Raw genomic sequence first — 15,078 nt, forward strand, 5'->3', positions numbered from 1 at the left:
CAAAGCCCACAGGTGCTAGCTGCTAGCTGTGTGACTTGGGACAAGTTCCTTACCTTCTCTGAGTTTCAACATCTACTGGTATCAAAAACCAGCACGGCCTGCATTAGATCATCGTAAAGATTTGTGACACATCACCATGAAGTCCTTGGCACAGTTCCTGCAAAAGCAGACACGTACCACCAGGCAGGGTGACTGTCGTCACTGTATCTGCCGTGCGGGGCAGGGGGTGTTATCATTCATCTTCCTTGCTTCCTCCTGGCCACTGGTCTGCCCTGATTCACTAACCTTCCTCTTCCACAAGTTCCCCTCCTGATGGAACTGAGGGAGTCTTGGGAGCAAAGCAGAACAAGCCCAGTCACTCATCTCTCAGGGTGTGTCTCTTCCTTCCCTAGCTCACAGGCATCTTTCAAAGTTCTAACTCTGTTCTCCCTAAGGGGCACCCTGGCAGGTCTCCAATCCAGGGTTTCTAGAACCCTCAGAGTCCACACCTATAATCCCAGTGCTTGGGAGGCTGAGGCAGGAGGATTACCGTGAGCTCAATGCTAGCCCGGGCTACAGAGTGAGACCCTGTCTACAAACAAACCATTTGGGCGGGCAAGGCAGCACAGGTAGCCACGACCAACCAGAGCCATGCAGCTGCTGTTGAGTCTTCACCAAGTCAAATGTAGGAGAGACACTGTCTACACAGACAGACACCTAGGAAATAGCAGACAGCATGCTGGGACGAGACAGGGGAAGATATGATGCACTCAGACTACACGAACAGCACAGCTGGGCCACACAGAGGCTTTGCTCTCTGGCCTTGCACTACTTGGGGCTTGAAAAGCAGATGTGGGAGGAGTTCATGTCCCAAGAAGGCGCCAGCATGCTCATCCAATCTGCCCACAGGACAGCTCCACTCTGTGTAGCAGATGATGGGGGTGGGGTGGGGTGGGGTGGGGGTGGTGGTGTCACCATACTGCCCTACGCGCTTGCTGGCGACGAGGGTGATGGTGAGCTGGGATGGAGCCTTTGGCAGCGTGAGTCATACAAGGAGGCCAAAGTCTAGAGGCTCCGTGGTGGGGGTCTCACTGGCCGGAACTGGCTTGCCGTTAAACATACCTTTCACAGTGTAAGCCTGGTACTGATGGTGCACAGCTCCTCTGCTCTGTTCCTCATGGCTTGGCTCATTTAAATAGGTTTAGTTCATTTGCTTTTCTGAGACAGGGTTTCACTGTGTAGCCCAGGCTGGCCTGGAACTCAGTAATTTTCCTGCCACAGCCTCCCAAGTACTGTGATTACAGACATGAGCCACCAAGTCCAGCTTGATTTTTATATTTTAAGGCAAGGTCAGCAAAATCATTCATGACAAAGGGCAGAGAGCAAACATTTATTTCAAGCACCATGGGCTACCCAGCCTCGGTCCTGGCCACTGAGCTCTGCTGCTTCAAGGGTGAATAGCTGGGGTTGAGACATGACTGATAGGTCACACACACAGCCACAGCCCACATTCAGCTAATCTGCTCACCCGTGCTTTAAGACAAAATAAATGAAAACTCTTTCTTAAGCACCTGTACGGGTTAGGATAAAATGCATGTGCCTCCTCACTTCGGGGATAGAACAAGCATGACAGCCATATGTCATGGGGAGCAGGCCATGCTTTCAAGGTACTGTCACACACTGTGGTGTGTGAGGGGCTGTGCATGATCTTCAAAACTTACCTTGTGGGTACACTTTTATTAGTCAGGGAGGTCAACATGCCTGCCATAAATACATTTTAGAATTCCTTCCTGCGTCTTCTGTCTATTGGGATTATTTCTCACGTCCTGTTCCCTGGCCTACAGCCAGGCAGAATGCGGGAGTTTAATACCTTTAATCCATTACACAGGCTTTTTAGAGTCTATAAGACAGAATAAAACACACTCTCATGGTCAAATATGCAATAAACCTGATATGTCCCTTAATATTTCATGGCCTGTCTTCTGTCCCATCTGTGACCGTCGACAGCTTTCTGTGTACAGAAGGATGGGTGGTGGACCATCTATTTGCTAGTTTCTCATTTATTTGTAGAAGAAACTCTTGACAATTCACAAACAAGCTACCTCACTGTAGACTTCAGGGGGATCACTGCTCCTCCCTCTTAGGAAGATTTGAAATCACTGTCCACTCACACACCCACCACCTCTGCCTCAGTGCATGACAAGGTGACAAAGTGATCATTCTGACTCTTTTTTGTCTTGTGTTCTGAGACAGTGCCTCACCATGTAGCCCAGGCTGGCCTTGAATTTGCAGCAATCCTCCTGCCTCTGCCTCCTGAGTACCAGGACTGCAGGGGTGTGACATCATGTCAGGCATGATCATGTTGTTTATCAAGTCACTTGAAAAAGATGGCAGTATTTTTACAGCCAGCTGGCATGTGGACACTGGCCTCACAACACAGTCTCTCACCGGTCCCCTTCTCCACTTCCCAACGTACTTGTAAAGCTCGCCGCACATCCACTGAGCTCATGTGTGAGCACCTGCCTGCTGCTGTACATCCTCTCCTGTTTTGTGATGCAGATATCTGCTTACAGGGCTGCTGGGTTTTCTTTGCTCCTGTGGGGGATTGAACTCCCCTCCCCGCACTGGACTTGCAATTGACAATCATCACAGAGGGCCTGCAAGTAATGGGCCGTAAGACTTATTTGATACCCGCTGGAGAAGGACTTAGATCACTGGCCTGTTACCTTTCGTGAAACATCTGTTTCCTATGAGCCAGTTAAAAGTGCATACATCTGTAAATAATAAGCCTGTGTGTGCACATAATTTAATGAATTAGGACATAAGAGGGAGCCGAACAGTAGGGCACAGCAATTAGAGTAACTGCCCATTTTGTTAAAAACGTATTGTTTTCGGCTCTCACTCGGGAGCGCTTGTTATTCTGTGGGTCCCAAGGCTTCCAGCCTGCCCTGCCCACCCTCCTTTCTACGGCAGGCAAGGGGCCCACTCTGCCGTCGCGTGGAGCCCCACCATCCTAGCTGCTCCTCAGTGGATCTGTGGAAGCTCTGATTCCCTCGGCCTCTGCTCTAAGATGTGGAGCGACAGAGCCTGTCTCTTCAGCCAGATGAGTACGAGTGACAGGCATCCTCTCACAGTGAACCATGTAAATACTGGTGACCATTTTGTTTTGGCACAAATCAGTCACAACTTGGAGGCACTGGGGCAGGCAGTAAACTTGAGTCAAGTTTCTCCTGATTTTTGTTTTAGTTTTATTTTACAAATGTGTGAAAGAGAAGGATCAGGGTGGTACAGTCCTAGTGGACAGAAAGGGCCGTCAGAAAAATCTATGCTGGAGGCTGGAGAGATGGCTCAGTGGTTAAGAGCACTGGTTGCTCCTGCAGTGGACCTGGGTTCGAATCCCAGCACCCACATGGTGGATAACAACTGTCCGTAATTCCAGTTCCAGGGGGAAATCCAACACCTTCTGACCTCCTTGGGCACTGCATGGCACGGGTGTACTTACACAAATGCAATCAATACATTCATATACTAAAATAAAATAGTAAATAAAATATTAGAAAAAGAAAAATCTATGGTGGACACCAATTGGCATGTTGGAAGCCCCGGGAAATCAATCTCCCCTTTCAGGAGCTTATACCCCCAAGGCTTGCTGTGGCAGCCAGCCAGAACTGCCCACATCTTTGACAGTCGCCTTGACATTGCTTCCAGTTTTTTTAGTAACCCCCGAATATCCAAGCAACTCAAAGCAGAGAACTCTTGGGATGTTCTGAATTTCATTCCCACTGAAACATTTCTGAGCATCTATCATGTGCCAGGCCCTAGGTTACAAGACACACACAGTGTACGCAGAAGACCCCTGTGGAAGACAGTGCATGGAACTTTCCAGAAGCAAGTGGAGGCTTGTCTAGCGCACAGCCCATCTTCTGCTTCCTTGAAGTTTATTGAGATGTTCAAGTTGGTTGAAAGTCATTTGGAGACCCTGGAAAATACTGTCCACCGCAAACGCAGCTCTGGGACAGACTCGTCCGACCCCATGGCACGTAGGAGCATGGAGTCCAACCCACTGAGATTCGGCTGCAAAATCAGTAAGAAGCATTTGCCAGGCTCCAGGAAGAATAGTTCCACTCTGAAGGAAACGCAGTTAAACAGTGACTGACTGAGCTCCCAGCCCTAGAGAACTCTGTTTACGTTCTCCCGAGGTCTGTTTGCCATCTACTTAAAGACATAATTAGAGCTTGCTAATAGCAGAAGACAGCTGAAGGAAAAGGAGGCAAACAGGATGAACAAACCAGACGGAACAGTAAAAGCCCAAGCAGACAGTGTTGCCCTGGTGCGCACGGTAACCACTAGCCCACATGGTGGTGAGAGTTAAGTTCATCCTGATAAAATACAGTTCAAAGTTCATCTCAGATGTATCTGCTACCTGTCACATGCTTGAGTCACACATGACTTGTGATCACCCATCAGAGACTATGTAGGATCACAGATCATTTCTGTCACTGTAGGAAGTCCTACTGGAGTGTTCTCAAGGGCGTAGACCTGAGCATCTCCATGGATTCATGGACCACAGCTGACTGGGGGCTGGTACTAAGCCAAGAACTCTACCAGCCCCGGTGCGACAGAGATAAAAGTGTGACCCTCAGAGATCTCCTTGTTCAATGCAGGGTCCTAGTCAGGAAAATAAAAACAGAACACACATGTATATGGAACATGAGTGCAGAGATGCACAAGTGTACTCATACATACACACACATGGACACACATGTACATACAGAAGAAGGCCATGCAACACAGAACACAGACCTGGTCATTTTGATGGCACTCATTGAGGTGGTATCTGGTTGCCTCCCGAGGGTTGGGATTAAAGGCACATGCCACCACACCCAGCAACTTCTCTGCATTTAAAATTTTATAATGGGGCTGGAGAGATGGCTCAGTGGTTAAGGACACTGGCTGTTCATGGCAGAGGACCCAGGTTCACTTCCTAGCACCCACATGGCAGCTAACAACCACCCATAACTCTAGATCCAGGGGATCTAACACCCGTTCTGACCTCCATGGGCATTGCACAACACAGGTGCACTCACATACTTGGCGGCAATACACTCATATACATAAAATAAAAATAATTAGCGAAATATTTTTAAAATTTTTATAATAAAATATTGTGGAGCATTGTCCGTTTAATGAGTACTATGTGTCAGATATATTTTCTTCTGTAAGTCTTTGATTAACACTTTGATCTTAAGCTTATAAGGTAACCATCACAGCATCACAGGTCATTTCACAGATGGAAAATGAGGCACTTTGGCACTCAAACTCTCAGAGCAGAGGCAGTGGGTAGGAAGTGTCTACCCAAGACTGATGTAGTATACGGCCTGGGGCCACATGGCCCTCCAACGTCACAGGCAGCACCCTGCGTCTGGGGCCACCTCTCGACCTCCAATACACTATGTTTGGAAAGTATCTGAAGTCACTGAATAGGAAGTAAGACTATTATCTGAACAGCCAGTAATAATCCTTTTGATTTACATAAGAGTCACAAAAAGTGATGGTTATTTAAGTTTGGATCCTCTAAACATAATAGATAAAGTAGTCTGCAAATATAAAAATGTCCTTTCAACCTCGCTGTTTCTCAGGAAGTCCCTCTTCCCCACCCCAACCCCTCCCCTCCCCTCCTCTTCTTTTTGGTAATGAAAGACACAGTAGTCCTGTTTAACCCAGGCACCATCCTGCACAAGCACTTGCAGCATCTTTACATGGGCTAGAATGAAGTGAAAAGTCTCAGCTCCCATCGCTCTTCTCCCCACCAACCTCGCTGCATGTTGAGGTTTGCTCCAGCCCCAGGAGTGACCACACAAGTACAGACAGCAAACAGGATGCAAAAACAAAAGGCTACTGGGCAAGGGCTCCTCACAGTTGGGGCAGAGCTTCCTCCACAGTTTAAAAGGCTATGGTTTATATTACAGAAAATAATGTAATCAGAGGAAATTATGTGAGCCCTGATTCTGTACCTTTCTAATTTGCCCCACAACACTCCTGGGGGGCTTTATTGGCTTTATTATGGCATAAAAAGTTTTCAGGAAGTGTTCAGTCAATGACAGAGATGACTGTTTAATGGCAGAGGCTAAAGACCTGTGTGGAAGAAAAGACATGCTGGTGGGATTGGAGCTCAGGCCCACAGCCTGCTGTGTGACCTCAGTAATATTCCTTGTCTACTCTGAGCCTCAGTTTCCTCGTCTATAATGAGGATAACAATATCCTCCTTGTAGTCTCGGGGGAGTAACTGATTCTACATTAAGTCACTAGAGCAGAATTCTGTTAAACATTTAACAAGCCACAAGGTGAGCTCACAGAAAGCCCTGGACTGTTCCTCCATATTGTCACATACCACATGTGCCATAATGGCTGTGTAGTCTAAAGATCATTGGACATTCTTGCAACTTCCACTGAAAGACAGATTTATCACTGTGACAGCCTGGTGACCAACCAGCCAGTAGAACACAGAGGAGCAGGCTTGAGGCCCCACTCTGGCTCTTTAAGAATAGAGGTTGCTCTAGCTTTGGGGCTGGCTTTGGGGCAGTGAGAAGCCCCCCACCACATTCCGATCCTCCCAGCAACAGCCTCAGCTGAGCTCTCCAGCAACAGCCAACATCCACACGGCCTGAGAGGGAGTCTTCCCGGCCCTGGGTGCCACACCCCAGCTGACATCACATGCAGCATGTGGTCTGCCCAGTTAAGTCCAATCAATCCAGAGGATGGGCAGATAGTTAACTGTTAGGCCAGTAAGTGTGGTGACTGTGTGTTACACAGCAGTAAGTCACAGAGAACGAGAAGCTTCCAAGAGTCTGTGAATCCAACCCAATCCCAAGGAACATAATTACTCCCTAAGCACTCCAGAAACGAGTTTTCCAGAGTTGGGAAGGTATGGGTTTACTTCATTGCTTAAGGTAGGTGTAAACTCCTCTTGTGTACCTCCTTCAGAGACTACTGGAGCCCTCCACCATGACAGAAACGGAAAAGCCACCTGAGCAAGCACGGACGCTCAAGCTGGGGGCTCCTTCAAAGAGCGTATCAAGCTGGCACAGGGCAGCTTCCCATCAGCCTTTGATGGATGGACCCTCTGCAACATCAAGTGCATCAGTAAGTAAGGAAAACATAGATGCCACAATAGCCACTCTGGGCTAAGCCTCCTGGGACAGCTTTGCAGGTGACAAGTCTTCCCCAATCACTGTCAGTCACGTGTGCAAATCTGGGGGTTTGGTAAGTGGCTACCCTTGAAGCAGAACCAGAGAGATGCTTAATCACTAACACGTAAAAAGGACAGTCACCTGGGTGAGGAGCAGCAGACGGCAGATGAATGACAACATGGACATGACTGCAAAGGTCCTGTCCAGCACAAGTCAGTATGCACTGGCCAAAGGCAGCAGACTTAGATCGGAACCATAAACACCTATGAACGGAGCACAGATAGGAGTAGAATGCTGATTCACGTACTCCCCGGTCCTTCCATGAATTCTGCACGGTGCACATTACTGTCCCCATTTCATAGCTGTGGAAATCGACCCTGCGTCAAATTGAGCTATTTCCAGTTATCTCAGACTATCAGGCAGCGATGTGGTGCAGAGGTGGAGAGATGCAAACAGGGTGACGATGGGAGAGGGCTGGAAGACACCGTCAAGCTCAGCGAGGAGAGGCTCTCCCAGCCTACCCTGAGAGCAGCTAGGCTGTCCTCCTCCCCACCCGAGGGCCTCCCATGCACTGGAGACGGGATCCCCTCCATAGGCACTCAACACAGACTACCATCATCAAGCAGTGAACGAGAGATGCCGGCACCTCGGCATCCTCCAACTTTGCTCATCAGTCCAGACCTGCTCTTCCCATCCCCAGGTCCTTTTATTTCCTCTGATAAGCAGGGCCCCAGTGAACAATTAAAGCTTTCAATAAATAATCTCTGAGTACATTCATTTGATTGACTGTTATTTGATACAGCAGTTAGTTTCAATGGGGCAGTTAATATTGAGCACATAAAGTACTCCAGACAAACATGAAACAGTTCAGAACTCCATGCATTATTACCCTTTATCTGCCAGTCATCTGGGTTACTTGTAATGGTCATGGAATTTAAAATCAATAATAACAATTAGTGTTCTGCACACCAAAACAGATGAATCATGTGGAATGGGTTTTCATATAAAAATCAAAAGGGAAGCAAGCCTGGAACACGCAGCAGGCTCTTTTGAATTTCCAGCACATACCTGACAAGATACCTTCAGGAGAGCCTTCAAGTCAGGTAGCCCAAGAGGAGAGAGTTCACGGCTGGATGTGGCTGTTAAAGATGCCCCAGGAAACCACTGAGGCTTCCAATCCACAAGGATGAAACATCAAAGATTAGTGATCGAAAGAGCGATAACAAACAGTGAAATGAACGGAACTGGCAGTTTAGGTCCTCGGAGATGTGCGTCTGGCTACCTTTCTGGCTTTCCGTCTGGGGTATTCGTGCAATTTTTGTTGTTGTGGATTGGCACCATGGCCATGTCTAGATAATTAAAATGCAAAGCAGCAGAGAGATGTTCCATCATTAAACTGTAACCAGTGCACTACGTGAAGCCATCCATTCCAAAGGCTTGTTTTTCATCAATTATTTGTTATTTATCTGATGTAAATATAAGAAGGCCTAATTAAAATGTATGCCTTTTTATATGGCTTCTTGTCATTAAGAGCAATGAAAGCATCCCGAGGACCGTAATGAAATAATTATGTATGCCTTTAAGAATTCTCTTCAACAACACATGGTGGTACTGAGCTAAATTAAAACATCAGGAACTAAATTTTGCTGCCTCCACTTCCATTTTAGCTAATTATACCCCCAAGCTTTCCAATAGACCAGACCCTAAAAAATCTTTTGAAGCTGAAAGGGCCTTCAGACCATCAGCCGTTTCATAATTACAGACTTTGATGGCTGACAAAGGCATGGGCGCTGCAGAAAGCTTTAATATTTCTTAGAAGAGGGAGCTATACGACTTCTTCATCTTCTCTGGAAATTGGAAGAAAATTGGGATAGAGACCCAAACCTCCCTTTTCCAGTTAATTGATGCAACTCACTTAGTCTCACCTGCAGTATTGGGATTCACTCTTTTTTTTCTGATTTATAAAATTTTAATCTGTGGCAAAACAGCAGTTGATATAGAGTAACAAAAAAAATTTTTTTTTTTTTTTTTGAGAAAGGGGCTCTCCTACTCCAGGTAGTCCCCAGCTCTTTACAGATAACCAAGGCTGACCTTGTACAGATCCTCTTGCCTCTGTCTTCCAAGTGCTGGGATTACAGGAGGATGCCACCAGGAGGATGCCACCACTAGGATGCCACCACCAGGAGGATGCCACCACCAGGATGCCACCACCAGGAGGATGCCACCACCAGGAGGATGCCACCACCAGGAGGATGCCACCACCAGGAGGATGCCACCACCAGGAGGATGCCACCACCAGGATGCCACCACCAGGAGGAGGATGCCACCAGGCCTAGCAAATATCCCTCCACATCTGGGTCAAGTTGGGAGAATAACTCCTTCCATAGTAAATTTACATAGCAAGGTGCCAACTTTAAAAATAGGCATCAGAAAATCAGTGGAGGCTTTGCATGTGAATTCTCTCTCTAAATCTCAAGCCAGAAAAACCTGAAAAGGTAAAACACCTGGGTCAAGGCTGATGGGAAGGGAAAGAACGTTGCTGTGACTTCGGGCTGGCGGCAAAGGGCTCTCTTTAGCCAACACAGGACGCAGGCCTGGTGTGAACTCTGAACTGACGGAGGTAACTAGGAGTCCCTGGGACTGGCCCCATGGTGTGGATTCCCCTTCTGTTCTGTAGGAACTGCTGGCAGGGTTGGTGGGAGGATGGTATCTGGTGATGGCTGGACTATCTTAGGAGACAAGGACCTGGACTTGACAGCTGGGAACATCCATTACATGACTGAAACATGGGGTCTCAGAGGTCGCTGAATTAAAACCCCCTTTTTCTCCAAGTCATCCTTGGTTCTGCTGAAGGGTGTCAGGGTCATGATCCCCACCATGGCCCCTCTAAACCTGCTGATTCTACTCCTTCCAGGGTGGGTTCTTCCCTGGTGGCCCTGAAGGCCTGGGGCCTGGAGGAAGTGCTCTGCAGGCTGGGTCGCCTGGCTGACATCACTTCCTGTTATCCTGGCCTTATCCTGCAGGTCCTACTCTTATCTTAGCCCCCCAGCCCACTTGCAGCTCCCCACCCTATAAGGCCAGAGAGCAAGCACGTCAGCAGTTCTAAGCCTGAACCGGGACAAACAGAGGCTCGCCTCTCTTGATACTAGCAGACAGAATCTTGGAACGTATTTTTCCTTTATTTAAAGGGATTTGGGCTGAGTTGGGATCTGGATCTTGCTTCTTAATGATGAGGTCAGGAAGCCAAGAACAGAAAGGGGAGAGTTCAGGGCACCAGACTGACAAATGCGGTGGTAGCCCAGGCTTGCTCTCTTGTACCTGGCAGGTCATCACACTTCCTATAGAGCCAGAGCTACTCAGGTCAAGTCACTTACAGACAGGATCCCGATCAGTCTGAACGCCCTGGCGACTGCCTTCCCTCCTCCAGCACCTCCAATCCGAAATTTTAAGAAGCTGGTGAAGGGCTGGCACAGATTTGCTCACAATCATTCAACTAGATGTCATGTCCTTCCCCCCAGCCCAGCCCAGTCCACATGCTGCAGCGGGAAGCAGAGCCTGGGCAGTCTGCAGGGCTGGCCTTCCAGTTACAGATCTGCAATTGGCTACAAAAGGAATTCATGTTCAGAAGAACGATCCAGAAACACCAGGCAATCCTCAGTCATAATGGGAAAATAAAGTCGTGAGGTTCCTGGTTATACTGAGTATGGAATCCAAAGCCTGTGCCACATCTGGGTTCAAGGGGCAGCCCTGGAGAGGTTGTAATGATGAGGTAGCTGGCATATTTCAGTGACTGACATGGGAACGGTGGTGGCAGTACATTTGAAAGTGAGTTATTCTAGAAACTCAGAGATATACGATCACCATAACTGCCCTGTAATTTGAAAGGCAAGATTCAACGTTAATATCTTTGAAAAGGTTTCCAGCCAACATTTTTCTGATTAACCTTCATGGAAAACTCTCATCTCTGAAATAATCTATTTAATTGATAGTTAACTGAATTTATATGAGAACATTTAAAGTATAAAAATGCCATTTAAGGAGGAATTTATTGGCACTTACATGTAGCTCAAACTCCACAGAAAATTCTTTTCAAGAACACCACACTTACAGCTAAAGTCCTCAGCAGCCTGGAAAAGACACTCATATTTGTTCTGGGCTTTACATCTACCCCCAGACACTAGCTTCCCAATTAACCCCTGTAGTCTTTCTTCCTCTAAAAACTTTTTTATTCAGAGAACTCTAAGTTACCTAAGAGAGAATTGATAATCTTTGTTCTTTATCATGGATTTCCTCTGTGGGTCAGAATTTAATGATGCTTGTGGGACGTGTAAAGGAGGAAAGGGTAAGGTTTTCTTTCTTTTTCAACCATTTTTGTGTTTTAACGTATGTTGACTGTAAAAATTATGTATCTGAAATCCAAAGAACATTTTATTCTGTTTTTTGTTAAAAAAAAAAAAAAGAGGAAAAACAACAACAAAAAAAAAACAAAGCGAAAACAAAACAAAAAACCCAAACCATGATGGTCCTGGCTGGTTCTGTGTGCTCCAAAATGAGAAGGAAGCATCTGATTCTAGTCAGATAATATCACAAAAAGACACTGTGGTCCGTTTCCTATGTATTAAGGAAAAAAGATCAGATCCAATGGCACAGCTTTCTGGTCCTGCTGGAGAGTCAAATTCGAACTGTAGCTGCGGAATTAATTCCAAATTAACAGCTTCAGAGTAAGCAGATCACAGCCTGCCTCTCCCGATCTTTCATCTTGCTTTTTGGAATTCACCCTTTTCTGGTGATAAAATTTTAACCCCTGCATTTTTTTTGTTGTTTTTCTCCTGATTTGCCAAACATACTCATTTAGCTGGAAATTGACAGTATATTAATATTTCTCTTATTTTCTACTGGGAAGGAAAACTGATTTTTTTCCCCCTTGTTTTTAAGAATGACCCTGTTCTGCACTCTGAGATTTAAGCAAATGTCCCCTTTCTTCTCTCTAATGGTGTTGCTTCCCAGGTCATGTGACTGAGAAGCAGAAAATTATGTCCTACTTTAGAAAAACAATTGGGCCTTTTCACTGAAATATTTATTCAAAATGCCACTCAATTCATACGGTGGCTGTCAGTCTTTATTTAGTCTGTCTTTCAGAGGGCAACTTGAATTCTGCCACTTTGACCCCAAGTTATATCTCACTAGGAGAGGACACTGTGCATATACTTAAAATTCAGGTCTTAGCTAAGGTTTTAAGAAGGGGACTTTTCTTGTTCCTTAATCACACATCACCGCTAGCTGTTTTAAAAATAATTTCTTCTCATTAATGAGCAAAACCCTATTTCAAAAAGAAAACATTTCCCCCCCCCTTTTTTTTTGATGTGTTGAGTGGAGAAAACAGGGAAGTGGGCCAAGAAATTGATACACTCCTTATTTCACCAAAAGCAACATATTTAGACCACAAAATATTAAGATGATTCTGTGCTCATGGAACAATTAATGCAGAAAACATCTGGAGTTACCTAAAACCAGGAGAATCTGGGAGACATCTGAACAGACCCCAAGTGGTGGATGGCTGACTTCCAGGGTCCTCTGCCCTTCATTCTGATATTTATACCACATTCCCTTAGTAGCCCCTAATCCTGATTTCCAGTGTTTACTGCAAACAGTTCACAGACCCAGCTACAACCGACAGCTGGTTGGCATATCATTTTTCTGTCTTTAAAATTAAAAAGAAAATACAGTGAATATTCTAACACTTTTCAAAGTGAGGTTCTGAGATAGTTCAAAGGTTTTACACACACACACACACACACACACACACACACCCACCCACCCATGAAAAACTAAGTAGCCTCACAAGGCTGAAAATAGTTTCAGAGGAATTTGTACCAGCTTTTTCTCCTTGCCCACTGTTTCCTGTGTGAAGAGCAAAAGCTGATCTGCTTCTCTTCAAAACAGCCATTAAGTAAAATGGAAAACGTCTGTGGGCTCTAAGGTCTTAGGCAGACGTAGCCCTCAAAGGTTTTCATTTCAAAAGCCCAACCGCCAAGCGGCACAGACATTTGTTCGAATCTTTAAGGCAAAGAATTGTTTTAGTTTTGTTTATCCTTAAAAACTTAATCCCTGAATCAACTGAAGAGTCTGGTCATAAAGCGGTTTGTGGAGGACAGAGCAACTCTGCCGGGCACAGGCAATATTGACATTTCACTCATTTAGCACAAAGTTGGGGTATGGGGTTGAAACTCTGGTGAAACTGACCACTAGGAGCACAAATTACCCTGCTTACAAAAATAAGACACTGGAATTTCTGAAATCCCTTTGTCAAAGGCCTTATTTACTCTGTCTAATGCAAGTCTCTTTGGTTAGCTAACCCAGGCTGTTATCAACACTTCTTGCTTATCGGCTTGCCCTGGGCCAGTGACACAGTCACCAGCAGCTCTACCTAGATAAAGCAAATCCCTTGTTTAACTTGTTCAAGAACAAACAAAGCTTTTCCCTCCACTCCTGCAACCCAATAGACTTGTTTGGAAGGCCAGTTACAAAAGGGAGAATTTCTCCAGGTGAAACCTCTGCTCCATCCAACAGCTTCCCAAGACGATCCCGAGCCATTCTTGCCCTAGCGAAATAGTATCTCACTGCACTCTTCCCTAACAAGTCAGTTTCACAGTGCCCGAGTTCCCTGGGATTCCAATTGCAAGGTTCACACTGTTAATTGCTAAGGAAAGGAGAAATCCGCAGGTTGTTAGTGCATTGGAAAATGATTTTGCAACACTCTGGTATTTTTTTTTTCCGTCTCCCAAAAGAAAATGAGCAACCAAACAGAAAAAGCAAACAGAAAAAAACCAAACAGAAAAGGGCAGCGGCTAGGGCCGCTTTCTGGAAACTATGTTCTGTGGCTGCTGGTGGCTCTGTGAGTGCTGTCTGACAAGCCAGTCTGTTGGCATCAAATGATTATTGATTTTTCAGCCTCAAACCTGTTGATTTTCTGGCCCAAGAAGCAAGACTTTTATTCCGAAGCAAAAGTTTCACAAAGCGCACCCGAAAGGCCCCCCCACCCCCAGATAAGCCACCCTGTTATTAGGAAAAGTCAATGTCTTCCAGTTAAACTTTGACCTCTTTGAAAACAAAGATTTAAAATGTCATTTTCAGGCTAATGCTCCAATGAATTGTCAAATCAAGTACTAAAAACATTTTGATAGATAGCTGGGCCATTTATCTAAATCACTGTCAGAGTGGCCAAGCATCCTGTAGGCCCCCACCGCTGCCCCAAGGTGGGACTTCCCGGGACTCCTGGCCATTTCTCAGGCCTGTGGCCGAGCTACTGTTGACCGATGGAGCCTTCTACCCTGTCAGCATCAGATAACCAAACAGTCAATATTGTTTTTAAAAACGAGGCTCCCCGGCTTAGATTTCTTCTCCTTCAACTTAAAATCCGGGCTCCTGGCTGAATTGCAAGATATGAAAATAATGGATGGTCAACCCGAGGGGTGTTGGTGGCCAGCGGCTCCTAGCAAAACAGCAACTTCTTAGACCAACAAAGTGGCAGCCGGGTCAGCGGAAGACACATTGCCTTCCTCGGGAGGGGAGTGCGAGCCGCCCAGCAGCCACCTTCTTCAGGAGCTGGCCCTCCTTGCCAGGAAGATGGGCTACTTAATTACTTTGTACTGCTCAAACACACAAGGCGGGTGCACAGCAAAGTTAAACCCTGTGCCGCCCGCTCACAGTCACAACTGCACGGTGTGTCAAGCTGCCCCACTGGAAGCGTGCTTCAAAGTCCCCTTCCCTCCATGCACACCTGAAACACCGTTTCCAAGGGAGAACAGGGCGGCAAAGGGGAAACCTGGGCGCCCGAGGGGTTACTGGGGCAGAAAGAAATGGAATTCATAGCATGCCAGTCCATGACACCCCACCAGCATTAAATCAT

General features: G+C 46.3%; 1 protein-coding gene across 3 annotated transcripts in view; it reads right to left on the reverse strand.

Annotated features, from left to right (window-relative positions):
- Rarb (retinoic acid receptor beta) overlaps positions 1-15,078 on the reverse strand; it is a 460,578-nt gene that overhangs the window by 132,349 nt on the left and 313,151 nt on the right. The window lies entirely within an intron of this gene.

This window comes from Nannospalax galili, unplaced genomic scaffold (genome assembly GCF_000622305.1).
Source record: "Nannospalax galili isolate Female #2095 unplaced genomic scaffold, S.galili_v1.0 scaffold215, whole genome shotgun sequence".
Taxonomy (NCBI): Eukaryota; Metazoa; Chordata; class Mammalia; order Rodentia; family Spalacidae; genus Nannospalax; species Nannospalax galili.